The following is a 13,556-nucleotide window of genomic DNA, read 5'->3' as shown; positions in this document are numbered from 1 at the left end:
TTTATACCATCTGAGGGATCGGAAGGAGTGGAGCTGAAAGTACAATCAAAACATAGAAATCGCTATTACATCAAATCACGTGACGGTATAACCAATATAATGGAGAACATTTTAATAAAACATTGTCAATAAAGAACAATTTTATAATAAGATTAGAAAAGTCTATTAGCCATGGAGAGTAGATGAACCAATTCGTATAAATCAATCATCATAACAAACTATCAATTATAGCAACATTTAAATGTATTATACCATTTAACAAAAAATACAAATAATGGGTACAGTTTCCATTAATTTCTCTTTGTACATACAAAAGTATCACCAATTATAGAATACGATAAGTGAATTTCTAAAATACTTAGTTGTTTTTTTCGACGCAGCGTTTCGGTGAAACCATCAAATTAACATCACCTTCTTCAGCACACATCTTAATATTCAATTGTTTTCGCTATAAAAAAACAGGGAAGATGATCTATTGAGTTCCTATTTACAATGGCCTAGTTCATACTAAAAACTTGTGTATTAAAAACGCAATAACATTTGTTTTTTAAACATATTATATGTGTATATTAAAAACTCTTGTATAGTGCTCTTGAAAACCACAGTACTGTTCACACACTTAATTCGTCTTCATATCATCGCTTGATTGCCCTCCAGTGGACCTCCCAGGTGAGTAAATTACAAATGCATGCTGGTACTTGCAGTGTGTGTCAATCCAATTCTTTCTACTTGGTGGGTTCTTTGTGTTTCCAATATTTGATTTTCATTTTCAAAGCCCTCCAGTGCGCCTCAGAGTACAAGCCGGTTTTTCAGTTATAAATCTCCTGTGCCGATTAGGGGCTCAGCATATTTCCCAGCCCCTGTGACCCCACACAGCATTCTTGTGGTGGAGCAGTCCTCCAACGCCAGAACTGCTGTGATTAATGTCTCAAAACTTCGCCTTGATGTAAGGACTACCATAACACCTACCACAAGGGAACCCTGCCAACCTCAGCTAAAGAGTGAAAGCTCCATCACCATCAACTTTTCCTGGGTCACGATAAAGATATATATATACATATATATATATATATATATATATATATATATATATATATATATATATATATATATCAAACACACAAGTTGCCTGCTAAGAAGGAAGCTTCACGAGAAGATGAAGGTTTAGCCACATTTAATTCACGAGGGAAGCAGGGTGGGGGAAACACAGCTTGCAGCAAAAATAAGTCCTGTCCTGACGCGTTTCGTGCGTGGAGCACTTTATCAAAGGAAATGGACTCTGCAGGAAAAGGCACGACGATTTTCGGCACCACCTTTCAAATAAATGAAAAAACGCCCGGGTGGGCGTGGCCACGCCCGTGGCCTGATGGTAGTTGTGGTGCCAGTCTTTACTCATGTGAGCTGTAGTGACTTGTCCCTGAGAAACGTAGTTCCACCCCAGTGGGTTGTGCAGCGGCGTTCACTTGTCACTCTGCTTGAATAACTCCCAATGAACTGGCATCTTCTCCCATAGGCACAAGCGACAATAGGCATCTCTGCTGGAGGGCTAACCAGCCCCGGCGCTTCCTTCGCGGCTCAGGCCGTCCGCTCAATATCAAACACACAAGTTGCCTGCTAAGAAAGAAGCTTCACGAGAAGATGAAGGTTTAGCCACATTTAATTCACGAGGGAAGCAGGGTGGGGGAAACACAGCTTGCAGCAAAAATAAGTCCTGTCCTGACGCGTTTCGTGCGTGGAGCACTTTATCAAAGGAAATGGACTCTGCAGGAAAAGGCACGACGATTTTCGGCACCACCTTTCAAATAAATGAAAAAATGCCCGGGTGGGCGTGGCCACGCCCGTGGCCTGATGGTAGTTGTGGTGCCAGTCTTTACTCATGTGAGCTGTAGTGACTTGTCCCTGAGAAACGTAGTTCCACCCCAGTGGGTTGTGCAGCGGCGTTCACTTGTCACTCTGCTTGAATAACTCCCAATGAACTAGCATCTTCTCCCATAGGCACAAGCGACAATAGGCATCTCTGCTGGAGGGCTAACCAGCCCCGGCGCTTCCTTCGCGGCTCAGGCCGTCCGCTCAATATCAAACACACAAGTTGCCTGCTAAGAAGGAAGCTTCACGAGAAGATGAAGGTTTAGCCACATTTAATTCACGAGGGAAGCAGGGTGGGGGAAACACAGCTTGCAGCAAAAATAAGTCCTGTCCTGACGCGTTTCGTGCGTGGAGCACTTTATCAAAGGAAATGGACTCTGCAGGAAAAGGCACGACGATTTTCGGCACCACCTTTCAAATAAATGAAAAAACGCCCGGGTGGGCGTGGCCACGCCCGTGGCCTGATGGTAGTTGTGGTGCCAGTCTTTACTCATGTGAGCTGTAGTGACTTGTCCCTGAGAAACGTAGTTCCACCCCAGTGGGTTGTGCAGCGGCGTTCACTTGTCACTCTGCTTGAATAACTCCCAATGAACTGGCATCTTCTCCCATAGGCACAAGCGACAATAGGCATCTCTGCTGGAGGGCTAACCAGCCCCGGCGCTTCCTTCGCGGCTCAGGCCGTCCGCTCAATATCAAACACACAAGTTGCCTGCTAAGAAGGAAGCTTCACGAGAAGATGAAGGTTTAGCCACATTTAATTCACGAGGGAAGCAGGGTGGGGGAAACACAGCTTGCAGCAAAAATAAGTTCTGTCCTGACGCGTTTCGTGCGTGGAGCACTTTATCAAAGGAAATGGACTCTGCAGGAAAAGGCACGACGATTTTCGGCACCACCTTTCAAATAAATGAAAAAACGCCCGGGTGGGCGTGGCCACGCCCGTGGCCTGATGGTAGTTGTGGTGCCAGTCTTTACTCATGTGAGCTGTAGTGACTTGTCCCTGAGAAACGTAGTTCCACCCCAGTGGGTTGTGCAGCGGCGTTCACTTGTCACTCTGCTTGAATAACTCCCAATGAACTGGCATCTTCTCCCATAGGCACAAGCGACAATAGGCATCTCTGCTGGAGGGCTAACCAGCCCCGGCGCTTCCTTCGCGGCTCAGGCCGTCCGCTCAATATCAAACACACAAGTTGCCTGCTAAGAAGGAAGCTTCACGAGAAGATGAAGGTTTAGCCACATTTAATTCACGAGGGAAGCAGGGTGGGGGAAACACAGCTTGCAGCAAAAATAAGTCCTGTCCTGACGCGTTTCGTGCGTGGAGCACTTTATCAAAGGAAATGGACTCTGCAGGAAAAGGCACGACGATTTTCGGCACCACCTTTCAAATAAATGAAAAAATGCCCGGGTGGGCGTGGCCACGCCCGTGGCCTGATGGTAGTTGTGGTGCCAGTCTTTACTCATGTGAGCTGTAGTGACTTGTCCCTGAGAAACGTAGTTCCACCCCAGTGGGTTGTGCAGCGGCGTTCACTTGTCACTCTGCTTGAATAACTCCCAATGAACTGGCATCTTCTCCCATAGGCACAAGCGACAATAGGCATCTCTGCTGGAGGGCTAACCAGCCCCGGCGCTTCCTTCGCGGCTCAGGCCGTCCGCTCAATATCAAACACACAAGTTGCCTGCTAAGAAGGAAGCTTCACGAGAAGATGAAGGTTTAGCCACATTTAATTCACGAGGGAAGCAGGGTGGGGGAAACACAGCTTGCAGCAAAAATAAGTCCTGTCCTGACGCGTTTCGTGCGTGGAGCACTTTATCAAAGGAAATGGACTCTGCAGGAAAAGGCACGACGATTTTCGGCACCACCTTTCAAATAAATGAAAAAACGCCCGGGTGGGCGTGGCCACGCCCGTGGCCTGATGGTAGTTGTGGTGCCAGTCTTTACTCATGTGAGCTGTAGTGACTTGTCCCTGAGAAACGTAGTTCCACCCCAGTGGGTTGTGCAGCGGCGTTCACTTGTCACTCTGCTTGAATAACTCCCAATGAACTGGCATCTTCTCCCATAGGCACAAGCGACAATAGGCATCTCTGCTGGAGGGCTAACCAGCCCCGGCGCTTCCTTCGCGGCTCAGGCCGTCCGCTCAATATCAAACACACAAGTTGCCTGCTAAGAAGGAAGCTTCACGAGAAGATGAAGGTTTAGCCACATTTAATTCACGAGGGAAGCAGGGTGGGGGAAACACAGCTTGCAGCAAAAATAAGTCCTGTCCTGACGCGTTTCGTGCGTGGAGCACTTTATCAAAGGAAATGGACTCTGCAGGAAAAGGCACGACGATTTTCGGCACCACCTTTCAAATAAATGAAAAAACGCCCGGGTGGGCGTGGCCACGCCCGTGGCCTGATGGTAGTTGTGGTGCCAGTCTTTACTCATGTGAGCTGTAGTGACTTGTCCCTGAGAAACGTAGTTCCACCCCAGTGGGTTGTGCAGCGGCGTTCACTTGTCACTCTGCTTGAATAACTCCCAATGAACTGGCATCTTCTCCCATAGGCACAAGCGACAATAGGCATCTCTGCTGGAGGGCTAACCAGCCCCGGCGCTTCCTTCGCGGCTCAGGCCGTCCGCTCAATATCAAACACACAAGTTGCCTGCTAAGAAGGAAGCTTCACGAGAAGATGAAGGTTTAGCCACATTTAATTCACGAGGGAAGCAGGGTGGGGGAAACACAGCTTGCAGCAAAAATAAGTCCTGTCCTGACGCGTTTCGTGCGTGGAGCACTTTATCAAAGGAAATGGACTCTGCAGGAAAAGGCACGACGATTTTCGGCACCACCTTTCAAATAAATGAAAAAACGCCCGGGTGGGCGTGGCCACGCCCGTGGCCTGATGGTAGTTGTGGTGCCAGTCTTTACTCATGTGAGCTGTAGTGACTTGTCCCTGAGAAACGTAGTTCCACCCCAGTGGGTTGTGCAGCGGCGTTCACTTGTCACTCTGCTTGAATAACTCCCAATGAACTGGCATCTTCTCCCATAGGCACAAGCGACAATAGGCATCTCTGCTGGAGGGCTAACCAGCCCCGGCGCTTCCTTCGCGGCTCAGGCCGTCCGCTCAATATCAAACACACAAGTTGCCTGCTAAGAAGGAAGCTTCACGAGAAGATGAAGGTTTAGCCACATTTAATTCACGAGGGAAGCAGGGTGGGGGAAACACAGCTTGCAGCAAAAATAAGTCCTGTCCTGACGCGTTTCGTGCGTGGAGCACTTTATCAAAGGAAATGGACTCTGCAGGAAAAGGCACGACGATTTTCGGCACCACCTTTCAAATAAATGAAAAAACGCCCGGGTGGGCGTGGCCACGCCCGTGGCCTGATGGTAGTTGTGGTGCCAGTCTTTACTCATGTGAGCTGTAGTGACTTGTCCCTGAGAAACGTAGTTCCACCCCAGTGGGTTGTGCAGCGGCGTTCACTTGTCACTCTGCTTGAATAACTCCCAATGAACTGGCATCTTCTCCCATAGGCACAAGCGACAATAGGCATCTCTGCTGGAGGGCTAACCAGCCCCGGCGCTTCCTTCGCGGCTCAGGCCGTCCGCTCAATATCAAACACACAAGTTGCCTGCTAAGAAGGAAGCTTCACGAGAAGATGAAGGTTTAGCCACATTTAATTCACGAGGGAAGCAGGGTGGGGGAAACACAGCTTGCAGCAAAAATAAGTCCTGTCCTGACGCGTTTCGTGCGTGGAGCACTTTATCAAAGGAAATGGACTCTGCAGGAAAAGGCACGACGATTTTCGGCACCACCTTTCAAATAAATGAAAAAACGCCCGGGTGGGCGTGGCCACGCCCGTGGCCTGATGGTAGTTGTGGTGCCAGTCTTTACTCATGTGAGCTGTAGTGACTTGTCCCTGAGAAACGTAGTTCCACCCCAGTGGGTTGTGCAGCGGCGTTCACTTGTCACTCTGCTTGAATAACTCCCAATGAACTGGCATCTTCTCCCATAGGCACAAGCGACAATAGGCATCTCTGCTGGAGGGCTAACCAGCCCCGGCGCTTCCTTCGCGGCTCAGGCCGTCCGCTCAATATCAAACACACAAGTTGCCTGCTAAGAAGGAAGCTTCACGAGAAGATGAAGGTTTAGCCACATTTAATTCACGAGGGAAGCAGGGTGGGGGAAACACAGCTTGCAGCAAAAATAAGTCCTGTCCTGACGCGTTTCGTGCGTGGAGCACTTTATCAAAGGAAATGGACTCTGCAGGAAAAGGCACGACGATTTTCGGCACCACCTTTCAAATAAATGAAAAAACGCCCGGGTGGGCGTGGCCACGCCCGTGGCCTGATGGTAGTTGTGGTGCCAGTCTTTACTCATGTGAGCTGTAGTGACTTGTCCCTGAGAAACGTAGTTCCACCCCAGTGGGTTGTGCAGCGGCGTTCACTTGTCACTCTGCTTGAATAACTCCCAATGAACTGGCATCTTCTCCCATAGGCACAAGCGACAATAGGCATCTCTGCTGGAGGGCTAACCAGCCCCGGCGCTTCCTTCGCGGCTCAGGCCGTCCGCTCAATATCAAACACACAAGTTGCCTGCTAAGAAGGAAGCTTCACGAGAAGATGAAGGTTTAGCCACATTTAATTCACGAGGGAAGCAGGGTGGGGGAAACACAGCTTGCAGCAAAAATAAGTCCTGTCCTGACGCGTTTCGTGCGTGGAGCACTTTATCAAAGGAAATGGACTCTGCAGGAAAAGGCACGACGATTTTCGGCACCACCTTTCAAATAAATGAAAAAACGCCCGGGTGGGCGTGGCCACGCCCGTGGCCTGATGGTAGTTGTGGTGCCAGTCTTTACTCATGTGAGCTGTAGTGACTTGTCCCTGAGAAACGTAGTTCCACCCCAGTGGGTTGTGCAGCGGCGTTCACTTGTCACTCTGCTTGAATAACTCCCAATGAACTGGCATCTTCTCCCATAGGCACAAGCGACAATAGGCATCTCTGCTGGAGGGCTAACCAGCCCCGGCGCTTCCTTCGCGGCTCAGGCCGTCCGCTCAATATCAAACACACAAGTTGCCTGCTAAGAAGGAAGCTTCACGAGAAGATGAAGGTTTAGCCACATTTAATTCACGAGGGAAGCAGGGTGGGGGAAACACAGCTTGCAGCAAAAATAAGTCCTGTCCTGACGCGTTTCGTGCGTGGAGCACTTTATCAAAGGAAATGGTCTCTGCAGGAAAAGGCACGACGATTTTCGGCACCACCTTTCAAATAAATGAAAAAACGCCCGGGTGGGCGTGGCCACGCCCGTGGCCTGATGGTAGTTGTGGTGCCAGTCTTTACTCATGTGAGCTGTAGTGACTTGTCCCTGAGAAACGTAGTTCCACCCCAGTGGGTTGTGCAGCGGCGTTCACTTGTCACTCTGCTTGAATAACTCCCAATGAACTGGCATCTTCTCCCATAGGCACAAGCGACAATAGGCATCTCTGCTGGAGGGCTAACCAGCCCCGGCGCTTCCTTCGCGGCTCAGGCCGTCCGCTCAATATCAAACACACAAGTTGCCTGCTAAGAAGGAAGCTTCACGAGAAGATGAAGGTTTAGCCACATTTAATTCACGAGGGAAGCAGGGTGGGGGAAACACAGCTTGCAGCAAAAATAAGTCCTGTCCTGACGCGTTTCGTACGTGGAGCACTTTATCAAAGGAAATGGACTCTGCAGGAAAAGGCACGACGATTTTCGGCACCACCTTTCAAATAAATGAAAAAACGCCCGGGTGGGCGTGGCCACGCCCGTGGCCTGATGGTAGTTGTGGTGCCAGTCTTTACTCATGTGAGCTGTAGTGACTTGTCCCTGAGAAACGTAGTTCCACCCCAGTGGGTTGTGCAGCGGCGTTCACTTGTCACTCTGCTTGAATAACTCCCAATGAACTGGCATCTTCTCCCATAGGCACAAGCGACAATAGGCATCTCTGCTGGAGGGCTAACCAGCCCCGGCGCTTCCTTCGCGGCTCAGGCCGTCCGCTCAATATCAAACACACAAGTTGCCTGCTAAGAAGGAAGCTTCACGAGAAGATGAAGGTTTAGCCACATTTAATTCACGAGGGAAGCAGGGTGGGGGAAACACAGCTTGCAGCAAAAATAAGTCCTGTCCTGACGCGTATTCAAGCAGAGTGACAAGTGAACGCCGCTGCACAACCCACTGGGGTGGAACTACGTTTCTCAGGGACAAGTCACTACAGCTCACATGAGTAAAGACTGGCACCACAACTACCATCAGGCCACGGGCGTGGCCACGCCCACCCGGGCGTTTTTTCATTTATTTGAAAGGTGGTGCCGAAAATCGTCGTGCCTTTTCCTGCAGAGTCCATTTCCTTTGATAAAGTGCTCCACGCACGAAACGCGTCAGGACAGGACTTATTTTTGCTGCAAGCTGTGTTTCCCCCACCCTGCTTCCCTCGTGAATTAAATGTGGCTAAACCTTCATCTTCTCGTGAAGCTTCCTTCTTAGCAGGCAACTTGTGTGTTTGATATTGAGCGGACGGCCTGAGCCGCGAAGGAAGCGCCGGGGCTGGTTAGCCCTCCAGCAGAGATGCCTATTGTCGCTTGTGCCTATGGGAGAAGATGCCACTTCATTGGGAGTTATTCAAGCAGAGTGACAAGTGAACGCCGCTGCACAACCCACTGGGGTGGAACTACGTTTCTCAGGGACAAGTCACTACAGCTCACATGAGTAAAGACTGGCACCACAACTACCATCAGGCCACGGGCGTGGCCACGCCCACCCGGGCGTTTTTTCATTTATTTGAAAGGTGGTGCCGAAAATCGTCGTGCCTTTTCCTGCAGAGTCCATTTCCTTTGATAAAGTGCTCCACGCACGAAACGCGTCAGGACAGGACTTATTTTTGCTGCAAGCTGTGTTTCCCCCACCCTGCTTCCCTCGTGAATTAAATGTGGCTAAACCTTCATCTTCTCGTGAAGCTTCCTTCTTAGCAGGCAACTTGTGTGTTTGATATTGAGCGGACGGCCTGAGCCGCGAAGGAAGCGCCGGGGCTGGTTAGCCCTCCAGCAGAGATGCCTATTGTCGCTTGTGCCTATGGGAGAAGATGCCAGTTCATTGGGAGTTATTCAAGCAGAGTGACAAGTGAACGCCGCTGCACAACCCACTGGGGTGGAACTACGTTTCTCAGGGACAAGTCACTACAGCTCACATGAGTAAAGACTGGCACCACAACTACCATCAGGCCACGGGCGTGGCCACGCCCACCCGGGCGTTTTTTCATTTATTTGAAAGGTGGTGCCGAAAATCGTCGTGCCTTTTCCTGCAGAGTCCATTTACTTTGATAAAGTGCTCCACGCACGAAACGCGTCAGGACAGGACTTATTTTTGCTGCAAGCTGTGTTTCCCCCACCCTGCTTCCCTCGTGAATTAAATGTGGCTAAACCTTCATCTTCTCGTGAAGCTTCCTTCTTAGCAGGCAACTTGTGTGTTTGATATTGAGCGGACGGCCTGAGCCGCGAAGGAAGCGCCGGGGCTGGTTAGCCCTCCAGCAGAGATGCCTATTGTCGCTTGTGCCTATGGGAGAAGATGCCAGTTCATTGGGAGTTATTCAAGCAGAGTGACAAGTGAACGCCGCTGCACAACCCACTGGGGTGGAACTACGTTTCTCAGGGACAAGTCACTACAGCTCACATGAGTAAAGACTGGCACCACAACTACCATCAGGCCACGGGCGTGGCCACGCCCACCCGGGCGTTTTTTCATTTATTTGAAAGGTGGTGCCGAAAATCGTCGTGCCTTTTCCTGCAGAGTCCATTTCCTTTGATAAAGTGCTCCACGCACGAAACGCGTCAGGACAGGACTTATTTTTGCTGCAAGCTGTGTTTCCCCCACCCTGCTTCCCTCGTGAATTAAATGTGGCTAAACCTTCATCTTCTCGTGAAGCTTCCTTCTTAGCAGGCAACTTGTGTGTTTGATATTGAGCGGACGGCCTGAGCCGCGAAGGAAGCGCCGGGGCTGGTTAGCCCTCCAGCAGAGATGCCTATTGTCGCTTGTGCCTATGGGAGAAGATGCCAGTTCATTGGGAGTTATTCAAGCAGAGTGACAAGTGAACGCCGCTGCACAACCCACTGGGGTGGAACTACGTTTCTCAGGGACAAGTCACTACAGCTCACATGAGTAAAGACTGGCACCACAACTACCATCAGGCCACGGGCGTGGCCACGCCCACCCGGGCGTTTTTTCATTTATTTGAAAGGTGGTGCCGAAAATCGTCGTGCCTTTTCCTGCAGAGTCCATTTCCTTTGATAAAGTGCTCCACGCACGAAACGCGTCAGGACAGGACTTATTTTTGCTGCAAGCTGTGTTTCCCCCACCCTGCTTCCCTCGTGAATTAAATGTGGCTAAACCTTCATCTTCTCGTGAAGCTTCCTTCTTAGCAGGCAACTTGTGTGTTTGATATTGAGCGGACGGCCTGAGCCGCGAAGGAAGCGCCGGGGCTGGTTAGCCCTCCAGCAGAGATGCCTATTGTCGCTTGTGCCTATGGGAGAAGATGCCAGTTCATTGGGAGTTATTCAAGCAGAGTGACAAGTGAACGCCGCTGCACAACCCACTGGGGTGGAACTACGTTTCTCAGGGACAAGTCACTACAGCTCACATGAGTAAAGACTGGCACCACAACTACCATCAGGCCACGGGCGTGGCCACGCCCACCCGGGCGTTTTTTCATTTATTTGAAAGGTGGTGCCGAAAATCGTCGTGCCTTTTCCTGCAGAGTCCATTTCCTTTGATAAAGTGCTCCACGCACGAAACGCGTCAGGACAGGACTTATTTTTGCTGCAAGCTGTGTTTCCCCCACCCTGCTTCCCTCGTGAATTAAATGTGGCTAAACCTTCATCTTCTCGTGAAGCTTCCTTCTTAGCAGGCAACTTGTGTGTTTGATATTGAGCGGACGGCCTGAGCCGCGAAGGAAGCGCCGGGGCTGGTTAGCCCTCCAGCAGAGATGCCTATTGTCGCTTGTGCCTATGGGAGAAGATGCCAGTTCATTGGGAGTTATTCAAGCAGAGTGACAAGTGAACGCCGCTGCACAACCCACTGGGGTGGAACTACGTTTCTCAGGGACAAGTCACTACAGCTCACATGAGTAAAGACTGGCACCACAACTACCATCAGGCCACGGGCGTGGCCACGCCCACCCGGGCGTTTTTTCATTTATTTGAAAGGTGGTGCCGAAAATCGTCGTGCCTTTTCCTGCAGAGTCCATTTCCTTTGATAAAGTGCTCCACGCACGAAACGCGTCAGGACAGGACTTATTTTTGCTGCAAGCTGTGTTCCCCCCACCCTGCTTCCCTCGTGAATTAAATGTGGCTAAACCTTCATCTTCTCGTGAAGCTTCCTTCTTAGCAGGCAACTTGTGTGTTTGATATATATATATATATATATATATATATATATATATATATATATATATATATATATATATATATATATATATATATCATGTGATCAAGGCTCCGCTGAGCCGAAACGTCTGTGACTCTTTCTGCCAAATAAAATCTGTGAAGTACCTCGAGGTCCGTGTCCGGAGTCTACTTGCTAGCTGTGCGAGCTGCGCGAGCTTGTGGTGAAACGGAGTTCAGGATATATATATATATATATATATATATATATATATATATATATATATATATATATATATATATATATTCTGAAGCCTCTCCCAGAGGAGAAAGTGAAACGCACACACTTCGCGGTAAAATCAAGTTTTTAATGTCAAACAGGAGCTCCGTAGTCCTAATGCATTTCGGCCATAACCTTCGGCCTTCTTCAGAGGAGGAGCCTGGCATGCATCATAAGGCAGTAGTCCAACAGCCGGGGTCATGTTGTTGCTCATTTAAATATTAGTAGTAGCCCTCCAGTGGGCGTTGCCGTATATATATATATATATATATATATATATATATATATATATATTTCTCACCCACTCCTAGAAATCGGCTCCAGGGTACAAACGGCCAGCACTCCAGTGTCAGTGTTCTTGGTTTATTTTATTTCCAAACCCCCCAGCACCCTCGACAGACGCGTTTCGCACAGGGCTTCGTCAGTGTCATCTGTGTACAAACTTACTCGCCATATTTGAACCATCCGCCCTTCTTAGAGTCATAGACATAGAAAAAGTATTTACATAGATATTCATGGCGGCCATCTTATAGTATATACATATATACATTGGTATTTACATGGTTTCCGCTTGGCGATTAATAAAAAAGTGCTCAGTGCAAGTGAATTGTGGTGAAGTTTGACCTTTGACAAAAATGATAATTGTTTTTTTAGAGACTGTTGCCTATATACATTGTTTCAGCAGTTTGATGTTAAGAGCAGTACAAAGAAAACTTTCTCTGCATTCTTCATAAAGGGGTGTATCCCCAAGTTATACTATTAGCATTAAGCAGACTGTGGTGTCCCACGCGAAATGTTGTTCACCTCACAGTGTTTGGTTTTTGACCATCTCTCTTGTTTTGCAGGGGTGTATCCCCAAGCTCAAATATCACTAAGTATAATACCTGTTATTTACACCATTTACAAATATACAGGGTGCCAATGGTATTGGCCTACGTTAGCACAATTTACATAATTACATTGTTTTTACATGTATTTCTAGGGAAAGAATGTGGGCATTTGTCTTCTGGGTTATGCCTTCGTATTTCATTCACTATGAATTGAGCTACACAAAGATCTGATCAGATGTTTTTCTGTCTGCATAACACTGCTGTCACTGCTCTGATTTTGCAATATGAGTGGGAAAAATCGAAAAATACAAATATTTACAAGCCTGGACGTGTACAGTTCACATATTTACAAGGAGTACTTCTATGTTTTTGTTTCAGATTTGTTCTCTTCTACAGAACCCACGGTATTCTATAAATGCACCCACATCTCCGCATCATTATTTAGACCCCATGGTGTCATAGTTTTAAGGTCTAAAATATAGCGGGATTCCAGTATCCTCAGGGATTTTTCTCTGTCCCCCCCTCGCTCTTTCTTCGGGACCTGGTCTATACAGTAGTATGATAATAAATCCCTTCTAGTCCATAGCCACTACTCTCCCAATAAAGACATCCAAACAAGAACTAAGGTAGTTGGCTTTTACCCTTGCTTAAACTGCAAAGCGTGTAAGTTCAGCAAAAAAATCAAGGAGTACCCTTGCAGAACAGGCGAAGTAGGTCCAAACAGAAGAATTACTAAACACCTTAATTGTAATTCAGACTTTACGGTCTACTGTTTGACGTACTGTGTGATGTCATGAGTGATGTCACTCACCATGTCATGAGTGATGTAATATGTGATGTCATCAGCAGTGCATTGCACGCGCAAGTTATAGTGAGTCCGACTAACTATAACGTGGGAATTTCAATGGTTTTATATCAGTAAAATTTCCAGCTAACTATAACTGGTGTGAAACCTATTGTTTTTTCAGTGAATTTAATAGGTTTTTTAAATGCTAATTCCTAACTATAACCGGTGTGAAACCTATGGTTTTTTCAGTCAATTTCATAGGTTTTTTAAATGCTAATTCCTAACTATAACTGGTGTGAAACCTATGGTTTTTTCAGTGAATTTCATAGGTTTTGTTAATGCTAATTCCTAACTATAAGTTTCACTTTATAAATAAGACTGTTAGCACTCTAGTTGTTCTTTTTAACACTCTGGTACATTCTGTCATTGGG

Source organism: Lissotriton vulgaris, chromosome 3_1 (genome assembly GCF_964263255.1).
Source record: "Lissotriton vulgaris chromosome 3_1, aLisVul1.2, whole genome shotgun sequence".
Classification (NCBI taxonomy): domain Eukaryota; kingdom Metazoa; phylum Chordata; class Amphibia; order Caudata; family Salamandridae; genus Lissotriton; species Lissotriton vulgaris.
The sequence above is the reverse complement of the archived record's forward strand: the minus strand, read 5'-3'. Positions refer to the sequence as shown.